A 9,470-nucleotide genomic window follows, 5' to 3' on the forward strand; every position below is an offset into this window, starting at 1 on the left:
GAAGGAAGAAAAAGAGGAAAGGAAAGGAGAGCGAGCGACAATTGTCTCTTCTTCCCCCCTTTCAGATGAGGCAAGTTTCTATTTACTTGCTTCGAGGTGTGGTTTCAACACAAAGCTATTTCCCTGTAGACATAGGATGGTGAGCTAAGCTCCTGCATGTTTCACTGAAGGAAGAGAAAAAGGAGGGACGCTGTCCTTTTGTGCAACACCGAAGTGCTCGTGTCACATGGGGAAAGTACAGTATCTGGTGGAGCCTTGGAAAAAACTCTTAACTTGCCACCCTTCTCCTGGCCCTGCCAACCCTGTGTTCCGACGATTTGTGGAAATGTTGGCATCTTCCCCTCCCTGCGTTTACCTTCTATCATTTGTTGACAAGGCTTTGTTGTTGGGGTTTTTTTTTGTCGACATGGTAAAGCATTTTTCTGGTCAACCAGGAACTCCTGCCCTTCACCTTTCAGTCCATGGCGAGGACGATGCCTCACAGCCTAACATGCTGCGAGCTAATTGCAGAACCAGGAAAGAGTTGAGCATAACATTTCTTTACACAAACTCTTTAGCAATACATAGCCGCTTGATGCTTGCTATTACTAACGCAGATCCGGCTGCTCTCGTCAGCGTAGCATTTAAAGTCGTGCGGGCTAATTTCCATTCGACACTAACATGTATTGACATTTATACAGGATGCAAATACAGCGTCCATTTCCAAAGGCTCATCGCTGGCATTTCCTTCCCCATTCTAGCCTAGAAACAGGTGTTTTAACCAGCAGATTTTAAAATCATGTTTTGGTTTTGTGTGAATGTCTTGCACATAACCCTGTATGAGAGTTATGCTTCTAACTACTCTTTTTTGAATGCCCTCTGTGTACCCTATTTTAACCTAGTTAGGCTTTGAACTATGTTTTAGTCCCTCTGAAATGTAAACTGCTCTGCAACAGCATTAAAAATGCAAAACTAGTAATACTGCACTATGCTGTCTGGAAATTAATTTGGCTGCAAGTCTTTGAGATCAGGCACAATATAGGCTTAGACATTTCAGACATTTATGTAAACTGTATAGCTGTAGTAACTGAAATGTTTCTAAGGCTCACATACTTTAATTATATGTTTTACCTCCATCTGATTAAATGAATGATAAACAGATAATTTCAGAATTGTTTTTTTGTTTTGCCTTGTTTTATATATGTACATTTATAAATATGTACATTTGCTCTGGCAAATGCTTTGGCAGCTTAATTAGAATGGTATTGTTGAGTGCAGCTCTGTGTATACTAAAACAATTTCAGAAGCAGCTCTGAATATGTTTTAATCTTTTTTTTTTTTTTTTTTCAAAGGGATATAATTAGGTCTGAACGACAGGTAAATAAATCCATGTTTTTGTGCTAATGGTGGGCCAGGTCTTACAATCTTTTTGTCAAGCAACAGTCAATGGAAGATGAATAAAGACTATCTAATTTTTCTTTTTTGTTTAATTTTAGCATTTCTACTGTGACTAACAATCAAACAGGCAAGTCAGATCGGCTCTTGTGCTTGCTCAGGTTCACTTCTTTGCTGACCTACAAAGGGCCACATTATTTAGTCTCCAGATAATCCAAAAGCATGTTCAGGTCCGGGAAAAGAAATAAATTTAATAGGACATTTTAAGAATTCCTGTTGTTATTTGATTTTCCTTTTCTCTGAACAAAGAAGTTTGAACAAAACTCTTTTATTTATAAGGTCGGTAATAGGCTGCCAGCTAACATCTACTAAATGAAATTGGAATGAGAGTTTGTTCAGAATTAATCACCAGGAAAAAAAAAAAGAGTTTACCAGTGTAATAATTCTGGAACATTTTTGTTTCTTCATTGATTTTGAAGACCAAGTTAAAAGTGAGTTTACATCTTAACAGACAAATTTACTGCAGAAACTTGAGAGTAAGTTCTTTTAAACTCAGTACAGTTCTGTTTGTGTAAATAAGACTTTCAGCAGATGTTTAGGGGTTTTGATAAGTGATCAGTTCTCTGTGGCACAGTTCCCTGTCCTGTAAAAAGGACAACTCAAGGTCTTTAGTTACTGTCCCACCAGAGCAATAAAGGAGAAATAAAAGTGGTAAGCAGTTAGAGCTAGATAATGTGTGAGACACCTTCAGTGTGTTTGGTCACTGGTAAGAAAAGCTCTGTGCTTGAAAGAGCGTTACCAGGTTCAATGAAAAAGGGTTAAACTTTCTGAAACTATGTAAATGCTGCAGGTTCTGAGCAGGCAAGGATCCAGGTTTTCTGAATGAATGTAGACTCAATTACTTTGAACTCCCTTGTTCTGTGCATTCCTCTTCGCTTAGTAGTGCTATAACCATTAGGGGAGACAGGAGAAAACAAGAACAAATGTCAAGTCCCAGGCAGTTCAAGCTTGGCAGTGGTGGAGCACAGCATTGCCTTGTGGGAGAGGAGTTGGGAGCAAAGGAGTTCAGGATGGGTGGGAGGAGAGATGGGATGGAGACAGGCTCTCTGCTTTCCTAAGCCATCATCTCTGCCTGACATGCCTCTTAGGGAAGGTACTTAGGTTGCACTGTCTTGATAGGGAGAATGACCAGAGTTATGAGGACCTTGCACATGTGTTGTTTGGAGGGGTAGGGAAGGAGTGGAAAGACGTGGACAAGCTGTTTCAAAATAATAAGGTGAGGGAAACCAGAGGACCTCAGCTGAACCAAGCCAAAGTTGAAGCCATAGGAAGATGCCTGATAATAATCTCAGGAGCTTCCAGGACATTCAGAGGCCTGTTCTGAGTCAATGAATATCCACTTATTTTTTTCACGTAGACTTACTAGGGAAGTGCAGAATCAGTAGCCCTCTGTACTTTTGGCCACCCATAGACCCTGTCTCCGCAAGAGAAGAAATGATTCTCCTTCTTACTTTTTGACTTTCAAGAGCCTGCATGATCTCACGTGAACTTCCCACTGAAAAGAGAATTGCACTAGCCTTGAGGTACCCTCTTAACTCACGTCAGGTTTTGTGAATGCCACTCATGCTATATAATACAGCACCACCACAGTGAGGAATGTAGCAGGGTGACTTTCTGTTAAAGCCAACGTGGAAAAATCATGAAACGATAGCGCATTGCTGTTGCCATAGACTTAGCTGTTGCCGTTTCATGATTAGCTTATGGAGGTGTTCCCTTTGCTTGTGCAAAAGCAAGCCCAGTTCCCATTTTTCATTTAACTTTACCAAAAATACTGTGATGGACCGTATGGAAAAAAATATATTCTTCCTGAAATAACAAGTAGCACTGCCTAATTAGCTCAGCCTGGCATTTTGAGTAAAAATGCACTTAATCTTGACTTCTTTCTCCTCTTAACATTTCAAGAATCATCCACTTCCACCTCTCTGCTCTGGTGTGCAAAGTCAGGAGAATCAGGAGAATACCTCTGTGAAGCATGTACAGAGGTGAGTTATTATTTTGCCATCTCCCCTGTGCACCCTAGGACAGCCATGCAAAACCTTCCTGTTCCCAGTGCAGTCCCTCACTCAGCCTGGCATTTCTTGTTACTGGAATGGAATTGGCATATCAGGGCAGGTTGAAGCCTCCCCAGCAGAGTGACTCCAGCACCTGATACTGTGGGCAGTGATGCCACCACGATTTGACAGACTTTTAGAATATAAAGTTATACAAGCTGCAAACCAATCGATTCCTTTATTCTGCAGGCCACAGGAGAGTCACCACTGCAAAGCCTCGTACAGCCTCTATAAAATGAGTGTCGTACACAAGCTTCTGTATTGCAGTTAAAAATGAGGCCCAGCTTTTAAATTTATATCTGAAGTTTGCTAACGTTACTAAAAGCACCCAGATACAGTTGTACTTGTGGTTTGTTTTTATCCTTTAGCTAAACATATTTTTCTTTCACTGTAAGATGAGTAAGTTAGAATAGCAGTGAGGGTTTGTGACAACTAAATGAAGGTATGTAAACTCATCCACAATGAACCTCTCAATTCTTGGGTTGCTTTTTTTTCCTCTTTGCAGCAACAGGTAAAGAACCTACCATGTCTGCATTTTCTGTGTTTTGACCTGACTGAGTCAGTCTGCAGTCTATAAAGGCTAATTACAGCTGAATTATATAAATCTGCCTATGCAGAGATCTGTTCAAGTATGTTCTCTCAAGTTTAACTTAAGCATGTGTGTATGCACTTGCATGCATCAGTCTGATTTGCTATTTATCAAGGCCAGTGCTGACTTGGCGGAACAGATGCTTCAAGATGGAAACTTCAACTGCTCATTACTTGAATTCTTGGATTAAGAATCATCAACCTGTCTGAAAGGAAACAAGACATCTTACTCAGTAGCTGAACCCAGTCTTCACACGGATTTGAAGGAATCTTAATAACTTTAGGTAACAGCCTTGAATTTCTCGGTTTCAGGCACATTTCAAACATTTTCAGCCCATGTGAGAAGAGGAAGTACAGAAAAATCTTTTATTGCTTGCAGTCTCATTTTTTTGTTTCTATAGGTCTAACGTATATCTGAACTGGAGGCTGTGTATTAGCAGCCGTTTTGAGAACAACAGGTCACTGACTCAGCTTAGGGAGATGAGTAGTTCCTGTATTTTCATCCACTGTCATACAGCTGCTCAGCTCTGACTTGTCGTAGGGCCAGAAACTACAACATCATGCTCCTTAAGTATGTCATTTAATTATTTATGTACTATTAGTGCAGATGGAAATCTGTACATGGGGGTAATAACACAAGATTAATTAAAATGTGTACTTAGAAAATAAGATTCATGGTTTTTGGAGAGGTGGCTTGCCTGTCACTTGGAAGTTTGGCGGGAAATATCACCATTCTTCTCTTCTGCCTCCCCCATGCAGCACAGGGGCTGCCCGCTTTGTAAAAACAAATGCTGTTGGCAGCATTTGTTAGCAATGGGTGGTCCTAGGCTGAGGTTTAACTGCTTGAATATATGAGGCAAAACCACATTCTTTACTACCAAAGAAAGTATTTTTGGCTTCAGAGTGTTTATGCTGAAAATTTGTTAACAGATGCTAACTGTAAAAGTGTCATACTTGCACACTTCGTCTGAAATCTCCTGATTAGAGAAATAATGTAGACTGGTTTGGGGTTTGTGAAATATTGGTCCACCAGTTGGGAGATAGAACCTTTACAGACTTGGTCATGGCAGAGAGAATGGTCTGGCTGGACAAGCAAGGAGAGCATCAAAGCAATGACATGCTACTTGTTTAACAATCCCTGGGAGCATAATGAGGTAGGACAGCAAATACCCATTTGGAACTAAATCCTGATGTTAAGAGCAAAAATAATTAAAGGATGTGGTCAGAAAAAAATTCCTTCACCTTCTATGCTGTGTTCTTTCAAGCAAGGGAAGAAAGGATCAGCTTCTTAATCAACTGCCTGTAATGTGCAGAAAGAAGATCCTGGGGACTTTAGAGCATAATATGTGCAGGATAAAACGTGCTGCTTACTGCAGTACTGGGAGCACTTCAGGAACACTGACAGACCACTTTGCCTACCCAGAGAAGCTAATACCCCTGTGTGACTATACTTGAACTATTCAGAGCAAGGGTCAGAACCTAAATTTCGGTGTGTCATGTCACTGTACCCTTAGTGGTGAAGCAGTAGAGCTCAGGCTATTTGCACTAATGTCTTTGCAATTTCTAAAATGAAACAGTAGCCTTTCTCCTCAAGCAGTCTTGCATCTGGCATAGGGGAATTGTGCACTGGACAAGTTTAGAATAATCAGATCTGATAACTGGTCAAAGAGAGGGAAGCTTTTGGTGGGCATCCCAAAATGATTATATAATCATGCTACCTGTAATCAGCAGAAAGAACTGGATCAAAAAGATTCAGTGATTTAAAAGGGCTAATTTGACAAAACTGAAAAAAATAGTAGGCTTAAGTAGCAACCAGTGAATAACAAGGCAGAGCCTGAGTGAGGTGAGTACAACCCCCAGAAGCTGGTCCAAACTAAACACGCTTTCCTCAAAAGAATGGCCTCTTCCCTTCTGCCTCTTCGGAGGGCAATCTGTAAAGCAGTTATAATTATAGATACCCAACAGCTGGGAAAAGAAGTTACTAGTAACAGCAAATATAACTTTGGTGGCAGTGATTATGGAAAAATAATATGGAGGGAAGAAAGATGCCTGAGAAGTCAATGACCTGCATTGAAAAGAACGTCTAAAAAAAAAGTCCATGAAATGTATGAAGAGCTCCCACAATTAGCTCTTTTTTAGATAAAACAGGCAGAAGTGTTGATAAGCAAGGAGAAAAAACACGCTAGGTATTCCTGTGCTGCATGTGGGAAAAGAGTGGGAAAAGGATTTGTATCATAGAATGACAAAATGTTTTCCATTTCAACAGTAATTCAAGAGCGTATTAAACCAGCTACTATTAATGGTGTTGGATGAGTATGTCTGGATAACTTCACACCAAGGATTTTAAAAGACCTGGTCAGTGAGCTTTCAGCATTCATACTCAGTAATTGTTAGAATATTAGACATGTTCCAGAAGGCTGTTGAGGAAGCTAGAGTTAAAAACCATACTTAAAAAAAAACAAAGTAAATTAAATTATAGAGGTAATTATAAATTCATATTGTGACACTAATTTGAGCAGCTTAATGTGAATAGCCAATGTGGGGATTTGTTAGAAGAGAAAGATAATAAAATAATTGCACTCAGTACATGCTGATGAAAAAAAAAACCCAAGACCTTCGAATAATGTTGGTCACAAAAGATCACAGAGTTTATACAAAATGCATTTTTGTAAAGTATGTCTTATTTTGTAAAGTATACCTTCTTGTGGCCTTCCAGGATCTGAAGGAGGCCTACAAAAAAGCTGGGGAGGGACTTTTTATGCTCTCAGGGACTGACAGGACTAAGGGCAATGGAGCAAAGCTGGAGATGGGGAAATTCAGAGTGGAGGTGAGGAGGAAGTTGTTGAGTGGTGAGAGCCTGGAATGGGCTGCCCAGGGAGGTGGTTGAGGCCCCATCCCTGGAGGTGTGTGATGGTTTGGGTGTTAGCTGCCCCCCCACCCCCCAACTTTGGAAAATCACCCAGACGAGACTCAGCAGCCCTGGAAATTGAATGAAGCTTTGTATTTACAGCTTAGCAGAATGTACATGCAGATATTTACAATAGATACATCTACAGACAGAAATAGACAAGTTAAAAAGTAATACAGAAACACAACAGCCCTCCCAGAAACCAGAGTCCCCAGGACGGGCTCCCAACCACCCTTCCAGATTTCCTCCCACCCCTCAACCTTACCCGAGATCTTGCCCTAAGTTTAAGGTAGTTCTGAGGGTTGGCCAGGGGATTAGGGAACAGGTGGATTAATCACAGAGATGGCAGGTTAGGTTAGAGAGAGATGTAGCCCAAATCTCAGACAGAGAGTGACTCTGTTATCTGTATTTACATTCTTGTTCTTATACCTCTCAGCAAGCCTATGAGTGCAGCAGACATCACCATTGTTTCCCTTTCACAGCCTGCTACCTAGTTCTTCTCGCCAAAACATTCTAGCTAGCTTCAAACTAGCACAATGTGTTTAAGGCCAGGCCAGATGAGGCTCTGACCAGGCTGATCTAGGGGAGGGTGCCCCTGCCCATGGCAGGAGGGTTGGAACTGGATTATCTTTGTGGTCCTTTCCAACCCTGTCTGATTCTGTGATTCTTTGATTCTCTGATATCTCTTGATTCACCTCAGCACTTTAAATTAAATTCCCAGTTCAGCTCAACATGCTAAATTAAATTCTTAATCAACAGGTCTTAACAGTTTTCAAATGAAATATTGCTGGGTTGTCATAGGATTTATTTTTAACAACAAACTGTTTACCTTTTTTGAAAGAGAACAGAAGGATCAATTTATTGAGAAGATAAAGCATGAGGGGGAAATAAATATGAAGGCAGGAAATCTGTCTACTAACAATTCCTAGATTTCTTGGTACATTGAGTGTTTCTAAACCTCACATCTTGCAGTCTAAATCTATATGAGGGCACAAAAATGTTCTTGGATTTAAAATGGCTAATTAGCCCAAGAGAATTCCTCGTGAGTCCAAGACGGATGTAAATCTTAGATGCCAAACCAAGTGAACCTCATGAAGAACTGCAACTTAAGATTGGTAAGGGAATTTTTCTGAAATGCTCCATGCTTTTTGGCATTCACAGTTCAAGGAGGGGGGCTGAAATCGACTCTCTCACGCTTGGCTGAGACTCTGCTCACACTTGTAGTGTCCCCCGAAGCGGTCAGTGTATAGCCAGTGGAGAGAGCTAGGCCTCCAGATGGCTGCAGTTTTCCCCTTTGAAGGCCTGAATTCTTTACTGACCCTGCAGTAAACAGAGGTGTTTATTTAAGAATGCGGTTTTCAGTCATTCCTTCTGATGCACCCCCCCTTTTTTAAAATTTGTTTTATTTTTTCCCCTCATTAGAAGTAAAAAGCTTGTATAATGAATTAAAACTGATTACCAACAGGCTTGCTTTTCTTAATTACCTCTTGAGGAGTCCTAGCAGTGCATGAACACAAGCTCACATACTGACAGCTGTTCAGAAGGACCTTTTCAGTACATGCTTAAAACATTTGTGCAATATAGATGCTTAAAAATTCTTGTGAATGGATGTTTTGAGCTATCTGATAAAGATCTACCCTGGTTGAATGTTGAACAGCTGGAGTTAAATCTGGGCAATTTAGATCTTGATCCATCTCTGAAAAATTGAGATTGCTTGAGGATCATCATTTATGTTCTGATGGATGATTTTTGTTAGTATGCAGCAGTGTAGCCAGGTGGGCACAAGAAGGCCAACAGCATCCTGGTCTGTATCAGAAATGGTGTGACCAGCAGGAGCAGGGAGGTGCTCATGCCCCTGTACTCAGCACTCATGAGACCACACCTCGAGTACTGTGTCCAGTTTTGGTCACCAGGGTACAGGAGGGACATTGAGGTGCTGGAGCAGGTGCAGAGAAGGGCAACGAGGCTGGGGAGAGGTCTGGCAAACATGACCTGTGAGGAGTGGCTGAGGGAGCTGAGCTTGTTTAGTCTGGAGCAGAGGAGGCTGAGAGGGGACCTTATTGCCGTCTACTACTACCTACAAGGAGGTTGTAGTGAGGCTGGAGCTGGTCTCTTCTCCCCAGTTACTAATGATAGGATAAGAGGAAATGGCCTCAAGTTGCATCAGGGGAGGTTTAGGTTGGCTGTTGGGAGGAAGTTCTTTCCTGAGTGGGAGGTCAGGCACTGGGACAGGCTGCCCAGGGAGGTGATGGAGTTGCCATGCCTGGAGGTGTTTAAAAGGAGAGTGGATGTGGTGCTAGAAGCTATGGTCTAGTGATGAAGGATGCTGGGATGAAGGTTGGACTGGATGCTCCTGGTGGTCCTTTCCAAGCACAGCAATTCCTAATGATTAGATGTTGTGCTGAGGGATTTGGTTTAGTCAAGGATTTGTCAGTGTGGGACTAATGATAGGACTCAATGGTCTTGAATGGCTTTTCCAATCTGAGAAA

Source organism: Pogoniulus pusillus, chromosome 3 (genome assembly GCF_015220805.1).
Source record: "Pogoniulus pusillus isolate bPogPus1 chromosome 3, bPogPus1.pri, whole genome shotgun sequence".
Taxonomy (NCBI): Eukaryota; Metazoa; Chordata; class Aves; order Piciformes; family Lybiidae; genus Pogoniulus; species Pogoniulus pusillus.